Source organism: Capricornis sumatraensis, chromosome 7 (genome assembly GCF_032405125.1).
Source record: "Capricornis sumatraensis isolate serow.1 chromosome 7, serow.2, whole genome shotgun sequence".
NCBI classification, from domain to species: Eukaryota; Metazoa; Chordata; class Mammalia; order Artiodactyla; family Bovidae; genus Capricornis; species Capricornis sumatraensis.
Window position 1 is genome coordinate 97,655,790 of NC_091075.1, and position 27,878 is coordinate 97,683,667.

The 27,878-nt window shown below is 39.3% G+C and overlaps 1 protein-coding gene and 1 pseudogene across 2 annotated transcripts in view; both read left to right on the forward strand.

Annotated features, from left to right (window-relative positions):
• Positions 1-27,878, forward strand: part of CFAP299 (cilia and flagella associated protein 299) — a 697,792-nt gene that overhangs the window by 182,238 nt on the left and 487,676 nt on the right. The window lies entirely within an intron of this gene.
• On the forward strand, positions 7,231-8,029 carry LOC138082274 (lys-63-specific deubiquitinase BRCC36 pseudogene; annotated as a pseudogene).

Genomic DNA, 27,878 nt, shown 5'->3' on the forward strand with positions numbered 1-27,878 from the left:
GCTTCCATGATGATCTTGGTGACTAATGAAGGGAATGAAGGAAGATGTTTAAACCACAGGATATAGTGTGGTTGGAATTAGATACCTAACTATGGCTGATATAAATTAAATGTTAACCACATTTGCTCATATAGTCTAAATGTGTGAAATTGTGTAATTTTTGTTTTAAACACCTTATAAAAAGTAATAGCATGGCACCCTTTATTTTTATTAGTTTATAGCATGCTGAAATATATTGTTCAATCTTGAATTTATGTGAAAGCATTTTAGAAAAAGCTTGGGTAGAGGAGGTGGAATTAAATGTGAGCATTTATTGACAATAGGACTGCATACTGAGGAAACAAAGTTTTAAGCTGTATTTGCTTTTACATGAAGTAGGTCTTACTTGAAATGAAAGTTGAATAAATTAAAAAAATCCTTGTTATTTTCATGTGTGAATGTGGCTTGTAGTCAAAAATATATTGTTATATACACTCATAGCAATTTTCCTTAGTCAGACCTTCAATCTTGACCTTTAAGTGTGAATATTAGAACTCTATATTTTGATCTTATAAAGTTGCCTATTTCTGAAAAAAAAGTAGTAATTAGCAACAAAATTTATCAGGTCATAAATAACTTGAAGAACATTACACATTAGGGATATATCATTATTATTTCTGCACATAGAATTGACTATTATAGATGTTAGTATTAACAAATCAGCAACAAAAAATAGCCATATATTTTGAAGGCTGAATATTTGTTTCATTGAGATGAGTAATGATGACACTATCTAGAAAAAATCATGAATTTATCACAAAACTTATTCCCTGATCGCCCTTTGTCCTGGTTCTAGAAACTACGTTTAAAAATTATGGTTGGAACTTATATCTCATCTCCTTCAAGATTCTGTTGTTCCTCATTTTCACAGATTCCTCACCTCCAGAGCCAGCTCCCTGGGGAGTGACCTGCATAGTTGCAGAGTCCTACATTTAGAAGGGCCCCTCGGGGACCTCCCCCGTGGTCCAGTGGTGAAGACTCCACACTACCACTGCAGGGGGCCCAGGTTCAATCCCTGGTTGGGGAACTAAGATCCCACATGCACATGGCCAAATAGGGGCTGGGAAAGAAGAAGGGCTGCTTGCTTGGTTTAAAGGTCTGTAATAATTTTGAACAACATGCTCCACATTTCATTTTCTACTTGGTCTCATAAATTATGTGGGAATCCTTCTCCTGCTGCTCCAAACAGAATTTATTCTCCTCTTTGTCCTTATACTTTTTTTGTACCTGTCTGAACTATCATACCAAGTTACACTATAGCTTGATTATCATCTACTTTCTCAGACAGTTGTAGCAGATGCTCTTGGTAGTCAGTTCTGTTTTATCAACCAGCGTACTCATCTCCTAGATACTCTGAGTACTAGCCTTCTCCAGAGAATTGTGCTGCTCCAGAGATGCAGAAGGCCCTCTGCCTTAAGGTGAAACTGCTCTGCCATGCCTTGTATGTTGCACAGCTCCTTGTGGTCTCCCTTAGGATCAGCTAAAGTCTAAAGTAAACTTTAGCTGAGCCCACAGTCTTGCTTTGGTTTATCCTCTAACTTATTCTCCTTCCCTCACTGCTCTTCTCCTCTGAGAATTCCCTTCATGGTACAGAAGTATCCGAATCCCTGTCTCAGGCTCTGCTGCTAGGTCTTCCTGTCTAAGCCATCCACGGATTAGGACAGGGACCATTTGTTGCTTATGTCTTCATCGCCACCACCTTGCACATTTCTTGGCACATTATAGATACCTTGTTTGAATGAAAGACCTTTCTAAGGATGGTTTATTGGAGTGGTAAATTTCTTCCAGCTTAGTATTGTTCAAGATGTATTTGGAGGATATAAAATAACCTCCTTCACAGATACATGCTTTCCTCTAGCTTCATGGTATGGTCCTTCCAGTAAGAACGTCAGCCCTAGATCATCTCTGACTCCTATATTTTAAAATGTTTATCTCTTTGACTGCCTATTTTAAACTCAGTTTCTTTGGAAAGGTTTTGAATTCACAGAGTATTAGAATGAGAGAAGCCTTAGGGAATATCCGAAAGGGGAATGATAAAAGAAAATTTCTTCGAGGTTCAGGAAGTAGGAAGGAAAGAAACAATGAAAAGATCAGAGGTATGGTTACATACAATGGACTGTCCTTTTCCTGTTGAGCTTTATAAATCTTGTTTTGATGATTGTAACAAAATATATGATCAGATGTAATCATCTGGTACACAAGACAATGATATTTACAGGTGAGGAAAGTAAAGGGACTTGAAGAGAGATGTTCACAGTTAAATGGAAGTGGTAAAAAGGTTGATACCAGTAAATTACTATGTCACATGTGTCTACTGTAATTCTCTGAGTAATATTATGAAAACTATGCAAAGAGATAGAGTCAAAAACACTGTAAATCAATCAAGTTGGAAGCCTAAAATATATTCAGTTAACCCACAGGAAAGCAGGAAAAGAGAAACAAAAGAATGAATTTCAGGAGAAAGAAACAGAAAAATAATAAAATGGAAGCCTTAATTTCTAGAGCATTAACAGCTCAGTGATACCACTCAAAATATACCAATCAAAACACAGATTGGCAGAATGAATTAAAAAAAAATACAACCAGATGTTCTTTGCAAGAGATTCACCTCAAATTCAAGGATATAGTTAGGTTGAAAATAAAGGACTGAAAAAAGTATACATGAAAATACTAATTAAAAACTCAAGAGTGACATACTAATATCTGGCAAATACCAGGGCAAATAAAATTACTAGGAGCAAAGAGCATTGATAAAAGGATGAATTTATGAAAAAGACAAAATGATCCTAAATATTTATACACCAAACAATAAAGCTTCAAAATTTAAGAAGCAAAACCTGAAACAAGAATTAGACTGATCTGCAATTATAGTGGGTGTCTTCAACACCATCCCCTTGGTAACAGAACTACTAGATAAAGTCAGCAAGTGTAAGAAAGATTTATGTATTGAAACCAATATCTAATTGACATATATAGAACACTCCACTCAACAAATAAAGAACAACTGCCTATGGGACATTCAGATAAATAGAATAATTCCTGGGTCATAAAACAAACCTCAGCAAATTTAAAAGAATTGAATTCACACATAGACTGTTCTCTGACCATCATGTAATGAAACTAGAAATCAGTAACAGAAAGATGACAGAAATATCTCTAAACATGTGGAAATTAAATTATACACTTCTAAATAATCCATGGATCAAAGAGAAAGGCTAAAAGGAAAGAGAAAAAAATTTATAGAACTGAATGAAAATGAAAATACAATATTAAAATAAATTGAAGTGTCATGTGGAGGGAAATTTATAATTTATAAATTGTTTATAATTGACAGCTTCCATTGGAAATGTGGTAAGGCCTTAAATAATCTGAGTTCTTATCTCAGAAAGTAGAAAAAAAGAGCCAGATAACCCAAAACAAAGAAATCCAAAGCAAAAGGAAGGAAATATTAAAGATTATTGTAGAAACAGTGACATAGTAAAGTAGGAAAACAATAGAGCAAATGAACGGAAACAAAAAATCCATAAAAGTAACAAACTTCTAATAATACAAAAAATAAAAGAGATAAGAATGAAACAGACAATATCAGAAATAGATATTACTTCAAATTCTTCAGCCATTAAAAATTAATAAATGAATAATCTGAACAACTTTAATATATTGGATGATATAGAAGAAAGTAGCCAATTCCTTGAAAACCACAAACTATCAAATTTTAATCAAGATGAAGAAAATAATTTCAATAGCCCTTTAACAATTAGGAAAGTTGAATTCATAATAAAAAACTACTGAAAAAATATCACCAGATCCAGATAATTTCAGGAGAGATTTCTAGCAAGCCTTCAAAAAGAATTAACAGCTATTTTAAAGTCTCTTTTATAAAATAAATGAGATGGGAATACTTCCCAACTCATTTTAGGAGGCCAGTATTATCCTGACAGTAAAGCCAGAAAAAGATAATAATGCAAATAAGACAACATGAAGAAAGGTATCTCAGATAAATTCAGACTCAAAATTTGTCAGCAAAATATGAACAAACTGAATTCAACAATGTACAAAGAGAATTAGTGGAATTTATTCCAGGTATGCAAGGCTTGTTCAGTTTTCAGAATCATCCAGTGTACTTCACCCTATCAACAACTTAAAGAAGAAAAATCATATGATCATATCAATTGACACAGAGAGAACATTAGAATAAAATTCAACATCATTTTATGATAAAATTCTTAGGTTAGAAATAGGATCCATTTAACGAGTGACTTCACTTTCACGCATTGGAGAAGGAAATGGCAGCCCACTCCAGTGTTCTTGCCTGGAGAATCCCAGGGACGGGGGAGCCTGGTGGGCTGCCATCTATGGGGTCGCACAGAGTCGGACACGACTGAAGTGACTTAGCAGCAGCAGCAGCAGCAACAAAGCATGTATGCTGGAAATTTTTTAATATGCTTATGAAAGAAATCAAAGATCTAAATAAATGAAAAGGTACTGCTGGGTTCGTGGATTGGGAGCTCAGCATAATAAAAATGTCATTTCCCTCCTACCTGATCTACAAGTAGAATGAAATTCATGTAAAGTTTCATCAAGGTTTTTTTTTTTTTTTTTGTAGAGGTAAAAAAGCATATTCTAAAATTTGTATGTAAGGCACCGAAGTAGAATAGCTGAAGTAATCTTGACAAAGAACAATAAAGTAAGAGGGACTGATGTTTATACACTACTGATACTATGTTTAAAATAGATAACTAATGAGAACCTACTATATAGTACAGGGAACTCTACTCAATTCTCTGTGGTGACCTAAATGGGAAAAAAAATCAATAAGAGAAAGGATACATGTATATGTATGACAGCAGAAACTAACACAGCATTGTAAAGCATCTATATTCCAATAAAAATTACAAAGAAATAAAGTTGGAGGAATCACTCTACCTGATACTGTTTACTACATTCTACCCCATAGTGTTTACTGTGCAGATTCAGCAATAAAGACGGTGTGCTATTGGTAGAGGGATACACTAGTCAGAATAAAGAACCCAGAAGAAGACGCACACAGATTTGCTCAACTGATTTTTTAAGAAAAATTCAAAAAAGTTTAGTGAAGTAAGGATTGTTGTTCAGTCTCTAAGTCGTGTCCAACTCTTTGCAACCCCATGAACTGCAGCGCCAGGCTTCCCTGTCTATCTCTATGTCTTGGAGTTTGCTCAAATTCATGTCCACTGAGTCAGTGATGCCATTCAACCATCTTATCCTCTGTCACCCTCTTCTTCTCCTGCCTTCAATCTTTCCCAGCACCAGGATCTCTTCCAGTAAATTGGCTCTTCACATCAGGCAGCCAAAGTATTGGAGCTTCAGCTTCAGCACTAGTCCATCCAATGAATATTCAGGGTTGATCTCCTTTAGGATTGACTGGTTTGCAAATTGACTAGTTTGATCTCTCTGCTGTCCAAGGGACTCTCAAGAGTCTTCACCAGCACCACAATTTGAAAGCATCTTTGGTTCTCAACCTTCTTTATGGTCCAACTCTCATATCAGTACATGACTACTAGAAAAACCATACCTTTGACTATATGGATGTTTGTTGGCAAAGTAATGTGTTTGCTTTTCAGTACACCATCTAGGTTTGTCATAGCTTTTCTTCCAAGAAGCCAGCATCTTTCAATTTCATGGCTGCAGTTACTGTCTGCAGTGATTTTGCAGCCTAAGAATATAAAATCTGTCACTGTTTCCACTTTCCCCCCATCTATTTGCCATGAAGTGATGGGACAGCATGCCATGATTTTAGTTTTTTGAACGTTGAGTTTTAAGTCAGCTTAAAGTAAGAATAGCCTTTTCAACAACTGGTGTTGGAATGATTGGAAATCCATAGATAAAAGAAGAAGGAGGATGAGGAGGAGAGGGAGAAGGAGAAATAAGAGAAGCAGAAGGGGAGCATCTAAACTTAAATCTCACACCTTGTGTAAAAACTAACTCAAACTATATCATAGAATTAAATACAAAATATAAAAATATACAACTTTTAGCAAAACAGTTTAGAAAATATTCAGCCCCTAGAGCTATTCAGATGTTCTTAGATGTGATACAAATAGCATGATCCATAAGAAGAAAACTGAATAAATTGGATTTCATCAAAATTTTAAGTTTTGCCATGCGAAAGTCCATGTGAAATGGATGAAAAAAACTGCAGATTGGGGGAAAATATTTGCAGGCTATTTATCCAACAAAAGGCTAAAATATAGAGTATATTAAGAACTCTGGAAACACAACAGTAAAAAAAAAAAAACAGAAAATGGAAAAAGGACATGAAGAGGCATTTCAGTGAAAAGGAAATACAGATGGCAAATAAGCACATGGAAACATGTTCAACATCAAAGAAGCACAAATTAAAACCTCAATGAGGCATTCCTGCACATCTATCAGAAGGGAAAAAATGAAAAAAAATAGTAACAATACCAAGTCCTTGAGAGGATGTGGAGAAACTGATCTGTTACAGGTGGGAATGTAAAATGCTGCAGCCTCTTTGGAAAACAAATTGGCAGTTTGTTATAAAACTAAACATGCAATTTCCATATGACCCATTAATTGTCCTCCTAGGCATTTATCCTAGAGAAGTGAAAACTTATAGTCACGTAAACTCCTGTAAAGTTCATAGCAGCATTCCTTGGAGTAGCCCAAAATTGAAATAAGCCCCAGTGCTCTTCAGTAGATAAGTGATTAAACAAACTATCATGTGTATATACCATCGAGTACTGCTGCTGCTGCTGCAGCTAAGTCGCTTCAGTCATGTCCGACTCTGTGTGACCCTGTAGACGGAAGCCCACCAGGCTCCCCCGTCCCTGGGATCCTCCAGGCAAGAACACTGGAGTGGGTTGCCATTTCCTTCTCCAATGCATGAAAGTGAAAAGTGAAAGTGAAGTTGCTCAGTCGCTTCCGACTTTTAGCGACCCCATGGATTGCACCCTACCAGGCTCCTCCGTCCATGGGATTTTCCAGGCAAGAGTACTGGAGTGGAGTGACATTGCCTTCTCCAACCATGGAGTACTACTCAGAAATAAAAAGAAAGGACCTGATTCAGATAGCAAATTGGGTGAATATCTAGGTAATTATGCTGAGTGAAAAACAGCCAGTCACCAAAGGTTACATACCTTGGTTCCATTTCTAGAACATTTTTAGAGATTGAAGTCCAGGGCCAAGATGATGGTGCAGGCGGTGCAAGCGGTCCATCTGGAGTCGGACGCCTTCCTCGTGTGTCTCAACCACACTGTGAGCACGGAGAAGGAAGAGGTGATTGGGGCTGTGCATTGGGGAGGCTGACACCGTCAGAACTGTTCACATTCATTCTGTCATCATCCTGCAACGTTCAGATAAGAGGAAGGAGGATCGCGTAGAAATTTCTCCAGAGCAGCTGTCTGCGGCCTCAACAGAGGCAGAGAGGTTGGCTGAACTGACGGATCGCCCCATGAGAGTTGTAAGTTGGTATCACTCCCATCCCCATATAACTGTTTGGCCTTCACATGTTGATGTCTGTACACAAGCCATGTACCAGATGATGGATCAAGGCTTTGTAGGACTTATATTTTCCTGCTTCATTGAAGATAAAAATACAGACCACTCTGGGTACTCTATACTGGCTTTCAATCCATACAGGCCCAAAAGAGCTCAGACTATGAGAGAATCGAAATCCCAATTCATATTGTACTTCACGTAACCATTGGGAAAGTATGCCTTAAGTAAGCAGTTGAGCTGCCCAAGATCCTGTGCCAAGAAGAACAAGATGGGTATAGGAGGACCCACAGCCTTACACATCTGGACTCAGTAACCAAGATCCATAATGGCTCAGTATTTAACAAGAATCTGTGCAGTCAGATGTCAGCGGTCAGCAGACCTCTACTGCAGTGAGTGGTTGGAAGACAGACTGGAGCAAAACCAACAGCGTGTGCAGGAGCTGCAATGAGAAAAGGAAGAGCTTCTGCAGGAACTTTCTTCTCTAGAATAAAGCAGGAGACAGAACGGGGAAGGATGAAAATATCCAGGAATAAAATTAATTAGGCTAAATCCGTTTTGAAGAAGAAAAAATGGGGGGACTCACTCTACCTGACTTCAAGATTTACTATAAAGCTGCAGTGATCAAGACAGCCCAACCGATTTTGACAAAGGTACAGAAGGAATTCAACGGAGGAAGGACAGTCTTTTCAACAAATCATGTTGGTGCAGTTGGCAAAGAAAAGGAACTTTGACCTAAACTGTATACAATATACAAATTTGAAAATGTATCATGATGTTGGGTGTAAGATGTAAAACTGTAAAACCTTTAGGGAAAAAAAAAATCATAGAAAAATCTTTAGGATCTTGGGCTAGGCAACAAGCTCTTGGCCTTCACTCCAAAAGCACAGTCCTAAAAGGAAAAAGTTGATACACTGGACTTTATCAAAAGGAAAAACTTCTGCTCTGCAAACAATTTAAGAGGAAGATGTTATTGACAGAAATCACTTGCAAACCATTTATCGCATTGAATCCGGAATATATTGTATAAAGTCAAGAGGAAAAAATAATACAGTTAGAAAATGAGCGGAAGACATGAATAGACATAGCACTGAAGAGGGAATGTTGATGGCAAGCAAGCAGAGGAGAAAATGCTGAATCTTATTAGTAATCAGGGGATGCAAATTCAAACCACAAGGAATTATGACTATGTACTTATCAGAATGGCTAAAGAAAATAACAATGAAAATGGGGACTTCCTGGCAGTTCAGTGGTTGAGACTCTGCCTTTCAGTGCCGGGGGCATGGGTTTGATCCCTAGTTGGGGAACTAAAATCCCACATGCCTCAGGGTGTGGCCAGATTTTTTTTAAAATAGTGAAAATAGCAGATGCTGTTGAGCATACAAATTGGAGATCTCATACTTTGCTGAATGGAATGTAAAATGGTAAGCCACTCTGAAAAAAAGAGTTTGGGAACTTCTAATAAACTTAAACATGAAAGTGAAAGCGTTAGCTGCTCAGTCATGTCTGACTCTTTGGACCCCATGGACTGTAGCCTGCCAGGCTCCTCTGTCCATAGGGATTCTCCAGGCAGGAATACTGCAGTGGGTTGCCATTCCCTTCTCCAGGGGATTTTCCTGACCCAGCGATTGAAAGTTAAACATACATGTACTTTATTACCCAGCAACTGTTTTTCTGGACATCTATCCCAAAGAAATGAAAGCCTATTTTTGGCACAAAAACTTCTATACAGATGTTATTAGCACTTTCATTTGTAATAGTCCCAAATGAAACAACCCAGATGTCCTGCAGTTGAATGTGCAGTTAAACCAACCATGCACACCATGGGATACTACGCTGCAACGTAAAGAAACAGAATATTGATACACACAACTTGGATGGACCTCAAGTGTATTATGATGAATGAAAAAAGTCTCAACAAGTCACCTACTGTATGACCACATTTGTATAACATTCTAAATGCTTGAAATGAAAAAAATTATAGAAATGAAGAACAGATTAATGGTTGCCAGGGATAGGGACTGGAGGGGGTATGAGATATGGGTGATTATAAAGGGTAACAACACAAGCAGTTCCTTTGTGCTGATGGAACAGTTCTATTTCTTGATTGTGGTGCTGATTACATGAATGTATATCTGCGCTAAAACTATGTGGAGGTGAAGTTGCTCAGTCGTGTCCGACTCTTTGCGACCCCATGGACTTTAGCCCACCAGGCTCCTCCATCCATGGGATTCTCCATGCAGGAGTACTGGAGTGGGTTGCCATTTCCTTCTCCAGGGGATCTTCCCTACCCAGGGATCGAACCCAGGTCTCCCACATTGTAGGCAGATGCTTTACCAAAAACTATATAGAGCTACACAAAAAACCCCACAAATGAGTGTGTAAAATCTGGTGAAATCAAATAAGGTCTATCAGTCTAGTCAGCAGTACTGTACCATTGTCAGTATGTTGGTTTTGAAGTTGGACTATTAAAATGTGTAAGATCTTACCACTGGGGGAAACTGGGACTCCCTTACTATTCTGGCACCTTCTGTTAATCTGTAATTATTGCAAAATAAAGAGTTGTAAGTTAAAATTGAAGTCCAGTTCATGTACAATATTATATGTTACAATTGTATAATATATGATTCAAAAATCTTAAGGTTATATTTCATTTATAGTTATTATAAAATATTGGCTATAATAGTTTGACCCTCTTAATCCCCAGCCCCTATATTGCTGCTCTGCGTTCACTCTCCCCACTGGTAACCAATGGCTTATTCTTTCTATCTGTAAGTCTGCTCCTTTTTTGATCTAGTCTGCTTGATTTTTGTTTTCAGTTATAGTGACTATTAAAAAAAAAAAGGAGCAGACTTCCAGATAGTTTTTGTTTCCTTTAGATTCTACTTATAAGTGACATCATACAGATTGTGTTTTTCTCTGTCTGACTTATTTCACTCAGCATGTTCTGTGCTTAGTCGCTCAGTGGTCTGACTCTTTGCAACATGGGGTAGACTGTAGCCCATTAGGCTCCTTTCCATGTGGATTCTCCAGGCAAGAATTTTGGAGTGGGTTACAATGCTCTCCTCCAGGGGATCTTCCGGACCCAGGAATCGAATAGGGGTCTCCTGCATTGAAGGCAGATTCTTTACCAGCTGACCTACCAGGGAAGCCCTCATTCAGCATCAGTCAGTTCAGTTCAGTTCAGTCACTCAGTCGTGTCTGACTCTTTGCGACCCCATGAATTGCAGCACGCCAGGCCTCCCTGTCCATCACCAACTCCTGGAGTTCACCCAAACTCATGTCCATCGAGTCGGTGATGCCATCCAGCCACCTCATCTTCCGTCGTCCCCTTCTCCTCCTGCCCCCAATCCCTCCCAGCATCAGAGTCTTTTCCAGTGAGTCAACTCTTTGTATGAGGTGGCCAAAGTACTGGAGTTTCAGCTTTAGTATCATTCCTTCCAAAGAACACCCAGGAATGATCTCCTTCAGAATGGACTGGTTGGATCTCCTTGCAGTCCAAGGGACTCTCAAGAGTCTTCTCCAACACCACAGTTCAAAGGCATCAATTCTTCGGAGCTCAGCTTTCTTCACAGTCCAACTCTCACATCCATACATGACTACTCGAAAAACAACCTTGACTAGACAGATCTTTGTTGGCAAAGTAACGTCTCTGCTTCTGAATATGCTATCTGTGTTGGTCATAACTTTCCTTCTAAGGAGTAAGTGTCTTTTAATTTCATGGCTGCAGTCACCATCTGCAGTGATTTTGGAGCACAGAAAAATAAAGTCTGACACTGTTTCCACCAATTCCCCATCTATTTCCCATGAAGTGATGGGACCAGATGCCATGATCTTTGTTTCTGAATGTTGAGCTTTAAGGCAACTTTTTCACTCTCCTCTTTCACTTTCATCAGGAGGCTTTTTAGTTCCTCTTCACTTTCTGCCATAAGGGTGGTGTCATCTGCATATCTGAGGTGACTGATATTTCTCCTGGCAATCTTGATTCCAGCTTGTGCTTCTTCCAGCCCAGTGTTTCTCATGATGTACTCTGCATATAAGTTAAATAAGCAGGGTGACAATATACAGCCTTGACGTACTCCTTTTCTTTTTTGGAATCAGTCTGTTGTTCCATGTCCAGTTCTAACTGTTGCTGACTGACCTGCATATAGGTTTCTCAAGAGGCCAGTCAGGTGGTCTGGTATTCCCATCTCTTTCAGAATTTTCCACAGTTAATTGTGATCCACACGGTCAAAGGCTTTAGCATAGTTAATAAATCAGAAATAGATGTTTTTCTGAAACTCTCTTGCTTTTTCAGTTCAGTTCAGTTCAGTCACTCAGTCGTGTCCGACTCTTTGTGACCCCATGAATCACGGCACACCAGGCCTCCCTGTCCATCACCATCTCCCGGAGTTCACTCAGACTCATGTCCATCAAGTCAGTGATGCCATCCAGCCAAATCATCCTCTGTTGTCCCCTTCTCCTCCTGCCCCCAATCCCTCCCAGCATCAGAGTCTTTTCCAATGAGTCAACTCTTCTCATGAGGTGGCCAAAGTACTGGAGTTTCAGCTTTAGCATCATTCCTTCCAAAGAAATCCCAGGGCTGATCTCCTTCAGAATGGACTGGTTGGATCTCCTTGCAGTCCAAGGGACTCTCAAGAGTCTTCTCCAGCACCACAGTTCAAAAGCATCAATTCTTCGGCGCTCTGCCTTCTTCACGGTCCAACTCTCACATCCATACATGACCACAGGAAAAACCAGAGCCTTGACTAGATGGACCTTAGTCGGCAAAGTAATGTCTCTGCTTTTGAATATGCTATCTAGGTCTTTAATACCCTCCAAATTATACAGCAGTTTTTAAATAACAGGATTTCCCTGGTGGCTCAGATGGTAAAGCATCTGTCTACAATGTGGGAGACCCGGGTTCGATCCCTGGGTCAGGAAGATCCCCTGGAGAAGGAAATGGCAATCCACTCCAGTATTATTGCCTGGAAAATCCCATAGACAGAGGAGCCTGGTAGGCTACAGTCCATGGGGTTGCAAAGAGTCGGACACGACTGAATGACTTTACTCTCACTTTCACTTTCTTTTAAATAACAAGATTTTAGAAATGGAGGACAGATTAGTGGATATCTGAGGTTAGGAACAATGGGAAGTTGAAGGTGGAAGGGAGATGGGTGTGGTTACAGAACTGAGTTCAAGTCCCCCTTCACTTATCTGTATATTATCTTGGGCAATCTCTTTGTGCTTCTCCCTAACTGTAGTAAACATACCTACCTACTTCATGAATGAGCGAGGGTAGTACATATATGAAGTTTAAAAAAAAAGTTTTGAACTTCGGGCACATAGAAGCATTCTATTGATGTTGGTAATTATTACTATTGACATGAAATATGGGAGATGCCCATAGCATTTGAGAATTTATGTCTGAATGCATTATAGCTATAGTCACTGCTATTTTGTAAATGACTTTTCCTGAATTGGTAAAATGATTGCATATTTTAATTTGGCTAAAATTTTCTGTGAGGGAATAAAATTTTGGTTTAATTTAATTGTAATACATTGAAGTGTTCAGAACTACTTATTCATATTTTTCCACTATAGTGAATATGACTGATGTTTTCATATCTGTTTTTTTGTTAGTCAGTAGTTAGTGATAATGAAATAGGTCATTGAACAGTGCTTAGGGTGAATTTTTTTGCCTTGAATTTATTAAAGACCAAAATCTTCAGACAAACCATATGTAGCATTTATAAAGCTACTGACCCCAGGCCCATCACATGACCTAACGATTGACTAAAGAGAGTCTTTAGGTATCTTAATAATCCGTCCAATAACTGTAGTCAAACCAAGCGTAAAATAACAGGTCCTCTTCTCTTTCAAGTTGTATTAACTCAGGAATTGCCTTAATGCTATTTTCTTTTAGGATAATAGTAAGGCTCACGACACCGATGCTAAGATTTCATATGAAAAACTGAGAGACTCATAGAGGCCTGGAAGTTGATTTTTCAAAATTATAAAGTTTTAATCATTGACAGTTTTAATTATTAACATTTACTATATATATATATATATATATATATATATATATATATATATACACACACACATGCACACACACACATATATATATATTTTTTTTTTGGAGAGCATCCCTCCTGCCCTGTTTCAGTTTTTTCAGGACCTCAGACAATGAAACTGTTCATCTGTAACTTCAAACACTTTTGTATATGTGAAATCAGATTAAAATGAGGGTTAAGTACAACCACAGAAGAGGAAAATAAGAAAAAGGTCAGTTCTGCTTGGCCGTGAAGGCAGGGGCACATTGTATGCAGTATATACTAGTACCTTGGGAGTTTTTTAAAATGTAAAATAGAGCACATATTTCCCCATCAGTCATATCCCTGATTGACTACCTTGATATCTACTGATTTGAAGAAAGTGGGAGAAAGTGATGGAAGGCAATGGCACCCCACTCCAGTACTCTTGCCTGGAAAATCCCATGGATGGAGGAGACTGGTAGGCTGCAGTCCATGGGTTCGCTAAGAGTTGGACACGACTGAGTGACTTCACTTTTTCACTCTTCACTTTCATGCATTGGAGAAGGAAATGGCAACCCACTCCAGTGTTCTTGCCTGGAGAATCCCAGGGACGGCGGAGCCTGATGGGCTGCCGTCTATGGGGCCGCACAGAGTCGGATATGACTGAAGTTACTTAGGAGCATACTAGGAAGAGTTATGTCTTGCTAGAGAAAATTGTTGTAGTTTAGTTGCTAAGTCATATTAGACTCTTGCAACCTGATCGATCATAGTCTGCCAGGCTCCTCTGTCCATGGGATTCTCTAGGCAAGAATATCGGAGTGTGTTGCCATTTCCTTCTCCAGGGCATCTTCCTGATCCAGGGATTGAACCCGAGTCTCCTGCAGTGGCAGGCAGATTCTTTACCACTAAGCCACCTGGGAAGCCCTGAGAAAATTGTATTTAACTTACAGAGCAACATGCTTATGTAGCATGTGTGGAATACAGCTCTGAATGGCAGTGCTCAGTATAGTGACACATCTTTTAGGTCCAGATGAGGATGCAGTCCTCATGGCTTTTAGTGAATAGGCTACATATTATATGTGTGAGCTGCCCAACAAGACAACTATAGCCATTTAGTAGGGGTTCTATAGGCTAAGAGCCCCAGTTATGCTCAAGAGGTTACGCTGCCTGGATTGAAATGCCCAGCTGTACCCAGCTGTGGGTCCTTGTGTAAGTTGCTTAACTTCTTCTTGTCTCAATATTCTCATTTGAAAATATGGAAATAATAATAGTTACCTGCTCGAGTTATTATTAGGAGTAAGTATTGCAACTCCATGGACGATAGCACACCAAGCCCTTCTGTCTGTGGGATTTCCCAGGCAAGAATACTGGAATGGGGAGCCATTCTCTTCTCCAGGGGATCTTCCCAACCCAGGGATCAAACCCAGGTCTCCTACATTGTAGGCAGATTCTTTTCTGTCTGAGCCACCAGGAAGTCCAAGATTACTATGCTGCTGCTGCTGCTGCTAAGTCACTTCAGTCATGTCCGACTCTGTGCGACCCCATAGACGGCAGCCCACCAGGTTCCACCGTCCCTGGGATTCTCCAGGCAAGAACACTGGAGTGGGTTGCCATTGCCTTCTCCAATACATGAAAATGAAAAGTGAAAGTGAAGTCGCTCAGTTGTGTCCGACTCTTCGCGACCCCATGGACTGCAGCCTACCAGGCTCCCCTGTCTTCTTCAGGGGATCTTCCTGACTCAAGGAATGAACAGGCGTCTTTACCATCTGAGCTTCTAGGAAAGCCCTCTTAGAGCAATGCCTCGTACTTAATAACCATTCAATAAATGGTATTTTAAATTTTATTATTTGGAAATTTACTGATAAATTCTGTACAGAATTCAAGAAAAGAACTTGCCTACTTTTACTTCTACTTTGTAGTGATTAGTATTGTTTGTTTGTTTCAAGATTTTTTGCCCTTTGGTACCTGTTTCCTACATCTATTGTTACATTCTTTAAAATATTTTTAGAAATATTTTTTACTCCATATAATTTTTAGATATGGTCATGTCTGGCTATACCAGGGAGGATTTTTTATTAATAATCTTAACAGTAAAAATCTAATTTTTTAAATTATGTTACTTATTAACATATCTTGGAAAAGTGAAAGACTGTAAATAGGAACCAGATGCTGTGAATCTTTAACATATAGCTTCAAAGTCATTGCAGGTTTTTTTAAGCTAAATACAATAAAAAATATTTAGCTCTCCAGAACAATGCTGGAAAGATACATAAGGTAGAAAGCACACAAGTGAGGCCATATGTCCATTCGTATATCACAGTTCCACTGTTTAAATTCACTCTGAAAGCCAGCTAGTGAAAAAACAGTGCAAAACTGGTTGGTTTGTAGTTCTTATTTTTACTTAAAAAGTTGCCCATTTAAATAAAGAACATTCCATGTAATTAAAATTTTTATTAAATTCAATCAAGGAGCATTTGAAGCTATAGTTTATAAAGTACAAATTTGAAAATTCAATTTTGACTTAAATGCTAACAGATTGTAAGTAACTGTACCTTTCCCTCAACTGTACCAGTCCCAAAATCAGATATCAGAGGAGTCAAAAGTCCAAACACCAGGGACAGATTGTGTAAGTTAAAATCCGAGCTCTCATCCTTGCTGGGAAGGACAAGGAACCCTGGTGTGCTGCAATCCATGGGGTCATAAAGAGTTGGGCACGACTGAGAGACTGAACAACAACAATCCTTGCTGGAGGCGTGACTCTGACTACAGGGAAATTATTTAGCCTCTTTGTGCCTCAGTTTCCTCATCTGTGAAACCAGTTAAAAAAGTACCTAGTTCATCGGGTTTCTGCAAGGATTACAGAATGTATATATTCTGTGTGTGTATATATATATATATACACACACACATAGTGTAGAGTTGGTCCCTCAGTTGTGCTGACACTGCAACCCCACAGACTGTAGCCCTCCAGGTTTCTCTGTCCATGGGATTCTCCAGGCAAGAATGCAGGAGTGGGTTGCCATTCTCTTCTCCAGGGGATCTCTGAACCCAGAGGTTGAACCCAGGTCTCTACATTGCAGGCAGATTCTTTACCATCTGAGCTACAGGGAAGTCTTATATATATGTATATGTATATTTACACACACACGTGACTGTCTATATAATAGACACACACATTAATAAATGTTGTGCGTGTGTATATATGAGTGTGTGTGTTTATATATATATAGATATGCATAAAATATGTATGAAAAATTTTCATGTGCCTATATTGGGCTTTCTCCTAAACCATTGTTGTTACTCCTGCTGCCTTTCCCTAGGTATGAGAGAAGAGAAATCAGACTTTTCAAAAACACCTTCACTGGCCTAGCCTGGGAAAAATAATGAAGCAGTTGAAGTTTGTTTTTTTGTCGTATGCTTTCTCCCTTGAACTTGGGCAAACTCCAGGAGATGGTGAGAGACAGGGAGGCCTAGCATGCTGCAGTCCATGGGGTTTGCAAAGAGTTGGACACAACTTTAGCAACTGAACAACAGCCTCTCTTTCTGTACCCTTGTCTCTTTTCCAGTACTCAATACACTCTTTTTAGCTACTTTTATAAACATAATGCCTTTTAGGTGCCCACACTGGTTTTCTGAAGTCCATTTCTCTAGTGCTTTCCTTGTGTCCGCCTTATCACAAAGTGTTAAAATAACTTCTTACCCTCTTGCCCATTCCCACCAGTTCGAAACTCTTTTTTTTTAAAAACCTGGTCAGCACCTGGAACCACACCTATTTGTAAATACACACTAAGGTGTGACGTACTGGTAGGCTTACCTGTGGCTTCTTTCCTCTGACAGAAAAAAAAAAAAAAATCTGTGCCTTTGCACTGGAGTAGTGAAGTTTGAATTGTGCATTTTGATTTGTATTAGTGGGTATGAGTAGTTGGAGAGGTGGCTGACAACTTTGGGGGTGAAGCTGACTATAAAGAAAAGTAGGTAGCCTTGGTCCTCATATTTAGTGAAAATAAATGTCATGGAAAAGTAAAAACAAGACTCTAGAGACATAAGCAGTCTTTATTGAGAGTCACTGTTTTTCATTTACTTACTTAGAGTACTATTTATTTCTGTAACTGCTCCTAAGCTACTACTTAAAATTTTCTTGTGTATTTTCATAACTTTTTGAGAAGGGGATACATAAGAACACAGATGTGGGTCTTGTTTACCTGTTATATTTCCTATGGTAGATGCTAAATAAATGCATGGTGAATATAAAATATAGAAATGGTCCTATTTCTGGTTTCTTTTTTGGCTTATTTGCTTCAACAGACTTTTTGTTTTTAAATAAAATTTGAATTTTTGTGAGTTTAAATAAAAATGGATAATGAATAGAGAAATCTAAAAAACCTGTTCAAGCACAGCTTCTGCATTTTTAACTCTGTTTTAAAATACACATATGCACCAACGGCAACTACATTATTCCTAGGACTAAGAGCCTTAAGGGAATGCACAAAAGATGCTAACACAGCTGCAAGTGAAACCAAAGCCCTAGCAATACAAATAGGTTTTAATCAGTTTTCCTCTCTCAGAGTGTTTCATTGACCTTCTCTGGGATAGTCAGGCCTGGGTATTTCCACAGCTCCTTTGAAGAGTACTCAGCAAATAAACTCACAACAAAAGCCATTTTAGGGGGAAGTAGTTGGGCAATAATATTTAAATCACTTGATAAATAAGTAATTTCAAGCAGCTGTAATGTAACCTTCTGATAATCACCTTTAATCCATTTTCAATTCTCAACTAATATGTTAACTAACTCCTCATTATTCAGCTGCAGAGAAATTACATTGGAGCCTTTGTGCAAACATAATCTCTGGATATCAAGACCAAGAAAGTTTAGATGTATCGGATGATTAAGTGGTGTTAATATTGAGAAAAACAATGCTTTGTACTTGCCTCTATAGGATTAATTTCAATTACATCTAGTCCCACATTTGACCATTTTAGAATTCACTTTTTCTATCTCTACATAAATGATTGATGATAATGATTAAAATAAATTATATAATAGCATGTTTTTAAAGTAATTCAGTTGAATGCATAATAGTAGCTCAAGAATATTTCCAATTGTAACCTAAGCTGGGTTCAAAATTTTTTTAATTTAAATTTATTTATTTTAATTGGAGGCTAATTACTTTCCAATATTGTATTGGTTTTGCCATACTTCAACATGGATCTGCCATGGGTATACACATGCATCCTGTATCCTGCATCAAACCTGGACTGGCGATTCGTTTCACATATGATATTATACAAGTTTCAATGCCATTCTCCCAAATCATCCCACCCTCTTCCTCTACCACAGAGTCCAAAAGACTGTTCTATACATTTGTGTCTCTTTTGCTGTCTCACATACAGGGTTATCGTTACCATCTTTCTAAATTCCATATATATGCGTTAATATACTGTATTGGTATTTTTCTTTCTGGCTTACTTCACTCTGTGTAATCAGCTCCAGTTTCATCCACCTCATTAGAATTGATTCAAATGTATTCTTTTTAATGGCTGAATAATATTCCATTGTGTATATGTACCACAGCTTTATCCATTCATCTTCTGATGGACATCTAGGTTGCTTCCATGTCCTGGCTATTATAAACAGTGCTGCGATGAATATTGAGGTACATGTGTCTCTTTCAATTCTGGTTTCCTTGGTGTGTATTTTTCATTTGAATAAAAATGTGTAGAAGAACTATACATTCACTCTTTGGTCCCTTGATAATAAGGAGACCACTTTCACTTCTGACTTTGTCAGGATAATCTCAGGTTTTGTCTGTTGTCCCAGCATAATAATTCATGACACTGTCTTCTATTTTCAAAAATGTTGTGCTTTCACTGATAAAGCATGCTACTTATACAGAGAATTTGTTTGTGATGTACTTTTATAGTCTAAAATTTTCTGGAACTTATCAGACTGTGAGTCACATATAATGGTAGCTAGTCCTAGGAAGCATCAGTTCCTCTGCTTTGTCATGCTTAGCAATGCTTCTTTATGAGACATTCCTCCAAATATTTGCCATGTTCTTTAAAATAAAAAAAGTATTGCTCCTTTCTAGTATGTTTTATTCAGAACATTCAAAAATGCAAGCTTACTTTTCCCCCTAACACAGTAACATGTTAAGGTTTTCATTTCTACAGTGCTTAGTAGTTTGTGTCATTTTTCAGAAGAGGAAAGATCTTTTGAAAACTATACCTTCATTAGTCAATTTCATCCTCGGGTAAACTCTTGGCTTCTGGAAATGTCACCCTGAATGTAGTATAATGTTTACTATGCAGTAGGCACCTAATAGATATTTGTTAAATGAGTGAATGAGTAGCAATGATAGTTTTCTAAATTTTAAAAATATATTACTTTATTTTAGTAAATGGCATTATTTTTCAAGTCATCCAAGCTACAATGGGAATAATAAAATTCTTATTTGAGAAATAGCCAATCACTAGTATCTATATTTATTAGAATACATGACAAGAAATAATTAAATTATCCCATGTGAGATAGTAGCTGAGAAACCTTAACCCATATGTGTTTAAATATGAAGGAGGGAAAGAGATGATGTGGAGAGGAAAACTGTTGTTGTTCAGTTGCTCAGTCATGTGCGACTCTTTGAGACCCCATGGACGGCAGCACGCCAGGCTTCTGTGTCTTTCACCATCTCCCAGAACTTGCTCAGACTCACGTCCATTGAGTTGACGATGCCATCCAACCATCTTGTCCTCTGCCGTCCCCGTTTCCTCCTGCCTTCAGTCTTTCCCAGCATCAAGGTCTTTTCCAATGAGTCAGCTCTTTGTGTCAGGTGGCCAAAGTATTGGAGCTTCAGCTTCTGCACCAGTCCTTCCAATGAATGTTCAGGGTTGATTTCTTTTAGGATTGTTTGATTTGATCTCCTTGCTGTCCAGGGGTCTCTCAAGACTCTTCTCCAGCACCACAGTTTGAAAGCCTCAATTCTTCAGCACTCAGGCTTCTTATGGTTCAGTTTTCACAACCATACATGACTATTGGAAAAAACATAGCTTTGACTATATGAACCTTTGTCAGCAAAGTGATGTTTCTTCTTTTTAATACACTGCCTAGATTTGTCATAGCTTTTCTTTCAAGGAACAAGCGTCTTTTAATTTTGTGGCTGCAGTCACCATCCACCCAGTAAAATAAAATCTGTCACTGTGTCCACTTTTACCCCGTCTGTTTTCCATGAAGTAATGGGACCAGATGCCATGCTCTTAGGTTTTAAATTTTGAGCTTTAAGCCAGCTTTTTCACTCTTCTCTCTCATCCTCTTCAAGAGGCTCTTTAGTTTCTCTTTGATTTCTGCCATTAGAGTGGTATCTGCATGTCTGAGGTTGTGGAGGGGAGAGTGCTTTGCTCTGCTTAGTTGCTTTGTCGTGTCATACTCCGTGTGACTCCGTGGCCTGTAGACCACCAGATTCCTCTGTCCATGGGAATTCTCCACGCCAGAATACTGGAGTGGGTTGTCATGCCCTCCTCCAGGGGAGGGGAGAGTACCATAAAGTAATTGAATTTCTTGTCATGGTGAATGGTATTCCCATTAATTTCTTCAGACTATTGAAAGGGTAAGAATAATTATTCTGGAGCCCCTTACAAATATACTTTCCATGTTATGTTACAAATTTCTGTCTTCAGAGAGATGACTTGTGATTTCAGCCTAACATCAATTAAGAAATATACATCATATTACAGAGGAGAAGAGCTTGAAGGCTCATCAGTAGGCCATGAACTTTTCGGACAGCAATTTGAAAGAAAGTTTGAGAATTGCACTTAAAGGAATGGGCTTTGCTCTTTGATCATGTTATTAATCTTTCAGGAATTTAATAACACTTAAGCCAGTTTTACAATTAAACTAAGAGGTAGTCGATAATGACAATAAACTTTAAGTGTCTGTAATAGCATATGATGGGGAAGAAAAAGACCAGAGTTTTAAAAGTTTTTAATTCTTTAAGTCAATTGGAAGAGAATTATCGGCATCAAAATAGGCTTTCACTGGCAAGCCACTATCAAATTAAAATAATTGTTTAAAGCCCTCTAGTCCCTTGATGTTGCAATTGAATCCCATTAAAGACTAAGTTCTATATCCCCTTGTCATTCCTAACCACATTTTTGTATACCTACTGAATCTTTCCTTACTTTCTCACTCCTTCCACTTAGTTTCATCCACCTCCTTTAGTTGTTAAAAAGGACTATAATTTTGTGTCCTTTTTTAAGAAAAAAATAAAAACTAATGAAGATAAAGCATCATTGCTTCAAAGTTCAATAATTACATATTGAAATTTCTGGAATAAGTAAAAAATTGCCCTTACTGGGTAGCCAAATCCCTCTCCCTCTGTAATAGGTGAGAAGACAGAAAACATGCATATTGATGTAGCTATTTGTACCTATTTGGGAGAAAATGGAGGGGATTCTCTGTTGTTTTATAATGCTAAGGTTATTATTTTATAGTGAACAAGGATGTGGCCAGAGCTTTGAAATGAGTGGAGACCTTTTTTTTTTTTTTTTTTTGAAATGGCTGCATGAGGACAGCATTCACTAGTGATACCTGGAAGTAACCTAGATAACAGTGAGTGGAGGTCACAGAGCTTTAGTGACACTGACATGCACTTCTTATTTTCTCTAGCAAAATACAGCTTTTCAGATTTAGAAGGCAGACATTCCACTTAAACTGTGTGGATATATTATAGGGACAAGCAAGGGAGTTGAGGACATAGTAACAGCAACTGATACACTGCACTATGGAGTTGAATATAAGAGGACATAGAATGGAGATATGATGAGTGTATTTGATAAGCAGAAAGTAGAAGCATTAGAAATTGGTACCTGGGCTTCCCTGTTGGGGCTCAGCGATAAAGAATCCACCTGCCAGTGCAGGAGACACAATTTTGATCCCTGGGTGGGGAAGATCCCTTGGAGGAGGAAATGGCAACCCATTCCAATATTCCTGGAATGGGAAATCCCATGGACAAAAGAGTCTCGAGGGCCACAGTCCATAGGGTTACAAAGAGTCAGACATGACTTAGCAACTAAACACCAACAACAGTAAGATACTTTATAGCTGGTTAAACCACAATTCTTCAGTATTTGAGGGGAGGATTTAAGGATTATTTAAAAAAAAAAGATTGGATTTGTTACTGAGATCTAAGTCCTGGTGCAAGGAGGGAAAAGTTGAGTGATAGAGCTAGAATTATAGACAGCTGCAGTTGTTTGAGTTTCAGAGTTTGGCAGTGAACCAGTTACAGGTGATGACATGACCCAGGGTGCAGACAATAGAGCTGGATGGAAAGTGGAGTGGACGTGAGATTCACCAAAGAGGAGGAAGCGGAGGAACTGAGAGGTTAAGATTGTACTTTTGAACTTTGAAGATGCGCATGTTGATATTAGCAGTTTGTGTACAGGAAATAATGCTGAGAGAAGTGCAAAGCCTTTAGCGAATGTGGGGGAATGACTAAAAGATTTATAGGTAAATAGTAATGAGGTAATTTAGGCAGTAGAAAGCTGGGATGCTCCATGAGCCTTTAAAGATAAAGGTTCTCAGGGAATTATGTCGTCAAAAAGATCTAGCGGTATCATTGAGGCTCTAGGACAATGATAGCTAATCATCTTGACTCTAACATAAAATGCAATATGAGAAAATGAATGGATTTTTCTTGTGAGTTCCATATGGGAGAGCCTGGTTTGAATCAGGGCAAGCGCATAGAGAAAAGATGCAGTGAAAGTGTTCAGGATACACGTCTTTTCCTTCTTTGTGAATACTTTTTTTGGAACCACTCTGTTTTAAGAGGTAGGAAAACCAGTGTTCCATCAGATGAAAGGAATTACAGAACTGTATGGAGACATGAATTCAAGAGAGAGAAGGTGATTGATGAAGCTTACACCTTGGGTAGAAAGATTGCAGGACTGTGTGAGGCATGCTGGCTTAACATGCACAGGTTGTCTATAAGTTAGGCTATGCTTGGAGCCTCATTTTGAGTTTTATGATTCATATAGTGTAAGAACTATAGTTAGTGAGTGTTGGGATGGAGGACAAAATGAGATATAGGCTTGCCTGCCTCTTGCCTGCCTCCATATCTCCATTTGAGGCAACCATTAGTTTGGGGTGTCACTGGAGAGCTGCCAACACATTATTGAAGACAGTATGAAAGAGCACATGTTGACTCTTAAAGCTCTTTATTTAATGTTCTACGTGTTCACTCTGTTTTGAGTACCTCACATGTTTAATTGTATCATGTGACACAACCTGAGAGAAATAAGCCTCCTATCTAAAACATTGTTCTGGGAGGGGCATTCCCTAACTAATTTTATCTCCTCTGAGCACCAAAATATTGACTTTTACCAGCTAGGTGGGGTGAATTTAGTGGCATACTTTAGAGTTAGTACACTTGGCTCTGTTCTCTGTCAACATTCTTTCTGTGATAACCTCCTCTGACACAGGAGGGAGGGCTATATTTCACGCTGATATGCCCCAATAATCTACTTATTGTTTAAGGTTTTTTTTTTTCTCCTTAAAATTTCCTCCTTACCTTTAATATGAAAAGTGAAATTGTTAGTTGCTCAGTTGTGTCTGACTCTTTGCGACCCCATGGAATATGATCTGACAGGCTCCTCTGTCCATGGGATCCTCTAGGAAAGAATGCTGGAGTGGGTTGCCATTCCCTTTTCCGTGGGATCTTTCCAACCCAGGGATCACACCTGAGTCCCTTAAGTCTCCTGCATTGCAGGTGGATTCTTCACCATCTAAACCACCAGGAAAGCTCACCTTTAATATGGAACAGTCAAAATATTTCCCAAGAAGGTAGTGATGTCAGCATCAAAGCAAATTCCTCATTTTTATCCCCTCCCATTAACAACATACACGCTTCCCTGATGGCTCAGTAGTAAAGAGTCCACTTGCAATGCCGGAGACATAGGAGATGTGGGTTTGATCCCTGGGTCGGGATGAACCCCTGGAGGAGGAAATGGCAACCTACTCCAGTATTCTGTCCTGGGAAATCCCCATGGACAGAGGAGCCTGGCGGGCTACAGTCCATGGTGCTGCAAAGTCGTATATGACTTAGGACCAAACAACAACAGCCTAACAACAGAAATTTGGCATTGATTCATCCACAAATAAAACTGCCCCTGTGGGAGTTGTGGGATCCAGTACCATCTGCCAGGGACCCGAAAGAGTCTCGCCCACCTGTGTATCAGGTAATAGGCTGACAGACTCAGTACCAGCTGTGGACCCTGCTATAGCCTGTGAACCAGTTCCAGCCCTCTCGCGGCAGGCCAGAGCACCTGGAAAACGCCAACTCAAGGCAGTTACCCACAGAGGAACAAGAGAGCCTTTGTGGAAGTTCAGGTTTCCAGAGAAGAAGTTGTAGCACTCTGCTGGAGGAAAAAAAAAATAAAAAATGAGTTTGGATGAATTGCAGTGGGTGAGAAGAAGAGCTTGACTTTGCCCACATCACCCCTCCCCTGGGAGGCACAGCTTCGGCCTAAATGAGACCCATCTGGCCCGAGATTTCTCCTGTGGGAGAAGGGAGACCTGGTGAGTGAGTGTGAGACTTGTCCAGCAGTGGGGAATTTTGCCAAAGAGACTCATTTCTCTCTCCCAGCCTGTGTGCGTGCATGTATGCTGTAGCTTCAGTCGTGTCCAACTGTTTGAGACCTCATGGACTCTAGCCTGCCAGGCTCCTCTGTCCATGGGATTCTCCAGGCAAGAATACTGGAGTGGCTCGCCACACCCTCTTCCAGGGGATCTCCTCAACCCAGGGATCAAATCTATGTCTCTTATGTCTCCTATGTTGGCAAGTGGGCTCTTTACCACTAGGGCCACCTGGGAAGCCCCTCTCCCAGCATCCAGAGTCCTAAACTGAGTGCTTCATGAGTGGACAGCACTATGGGGGGTGGAAGGATATCGGGAAAGAGGCCGATATGATTCTGAGAGGGTGTTAAAGAAATGTAGTTTCTGATGACTGCCTAGTGGGCTGCATTAGGAAGCTGGCCCGTGAGCCACTGGGGGAGCCTCATGTGTGAATTCCCTCAGCTGGCCCATGGGCACCCCCAGTACCTGCATGCTTGTCCGGCTCCCCCTGCTCTACTGCTGGCTTGTTGTGGTCACTCCAGAAAGCAGAAAGCTAGTAAGCATGCAGAAAAAACAGGTCAGGGTCTGTGGGCCAGAGGGAAACCACTAAAAGGTCCCATGGTATGGCTTCCTTAAGAAAAACAAAGAGGCTGTCAGTAGCCAGCCTGGTGCTCTGCAGGACTGAGAGAAGACATACAAGCTTTTATGCCACAATGGGAACAAGAAGTATAGAGCAGGTATATTCATACAGGATCTGAGAAAGCCTCAGAATCTCTAATAGGACTGATGGAAGGTATAACTACACTAAAGTCAGTCAATAAAGATTGGAAGAGGCGACTGCTAACACAGAGGTGAAGACAGCAATACAGAACTACAAGGAACATGAAAAATCAAGGAAACATTAGGAAAGATCATGATGATCAGTGTGTGTGGGCTCAGTCATGTCCAACTCTTTGCAGCCCCATGGACTGTAGCCCCATGGACTGTAGCCCACCAGGCTCCTGTGTCCATAGGGTTTTCCCGGCAAGAATACTGGAGTGGGTTGCCATTTCCTTCTCCAGGGTTATCTTCCCGTCTCAGGCATCAAACCCGCGTCTCCAGCGTCTCCTGCACCGTCAGGCAGATTTTTTACCACTGAGCCACCCAGGAAGCCCTGTAATCTCCCAGTAAATAAAGCCAAAGACGTGGAGAGCTATGATTTATCCAATTAAGAATTTTAAGTACTTTAAGAGAACTCCATGAACTATGATAAAACACACAAAGACAATTCACTGAAACCATGAACACAATGAGAAATTTAATACAGAGATAGAAATCCTAAAAAAGAACCAAACAGTAATTCTGGAGCTGAAGAATTCAGTGAACAAAAAAAAAGTGCAGTAGGAAGCATCAAGCACAGAAGAGACCAAATTGAAAAAGAATCTGTGCATTAGAATGTAGGAATTTGAAAACGAAGGAAATAAGTGCCAAAAAGAAAGTGAGGGAGATTGGGGTTGACATATACACTACATAAAATCGATAACTAACAAGAAACTGCTGTGTAACAAAGGGAACTCACTTGGGGCTGGTGCACTGAGACAACCCAGAGGGATGGTATGGGGAGAGAGGAGGGAGGGGGGTTCAGGATGGGGAACACGTGTATATCTGTGGCGGATTCATATTGATGTATGGCAAAACCAATACAATATTTTAAAGTAATTAACCTCCAATTAAATAAATTTATATTAAAAAATAAATTAAGCTATAAAAACAAAACAAAACAAAAAAGAGTGGACCTATGTATCAATATATGTATTACTGATTCACTTTGCTATACAGCAGAAATTAACACAACATTGTAAATCAAACTATACTCCCAATCAAAGTTAATTAAAAAATAGTAATGCATTCTTTAGGGGACATGTGTTTTCTCGCTATAAGCAGGTATTATCATATGGTAAGTGTTTATGTTAAAATACCCAGCTTTAGTACTTATTAGCTGTGTAACTGGGACAATCACAAAAACCTAGCCAGTCTGAACACATGAACCACAGCCTTGTCTAATTCAATGAAACTAATCCATGCCATGTAGGGCCACCCAAGACGGAAGGGTCATGGTGGAGAGTTCTCACAAAATGTGGTCCACTGGAGAAGGGAATGGCAAACCACTTCAGTATTCTTGCCTCGAGAACCCCATGAACAGTATGAAAAGGCAAAAAGATAGGACACTGAAAGATGTCCCTAGAAGAAATCCCTTAGAAGAAATGGAATAGCCATCATGGTCAACGAAAGAGTCCAAAATGCAGTACTTGGATGCAATCTCAAAAACAACAGAATGATCTCTGTTTGTTTCCGAGGCAAACCATTCAATATCATGGTAATCCAAGTCTATGTCCTGACCAGTAACACTGAAGAAGCTGAAGTTGAATGGTTCCATGAAGACCTACAGGACTTTTTAGAACTAACACCCAAAAAAGATGTCCTTTTCATTATAGGGGACTGGAATGCAAAAGTAAGAAGTCAAGAAACACCTGGAGTAACAGGCAAATTTGGCCTTGGAATACAGAATGAAGCAGGGCAAAGGCTCATAGAGTTCTGCCAAGAGAATGTACTGGTCATAGCAAACACCCTCTTCCAACAACACAAGAGAAGACTTTATATATAGACATCACCAGATGGTCAATACAGAAATCAAATTGATTATATTCTTTGCAGCCAAAGATGGAGAAGCTCTGTACAAT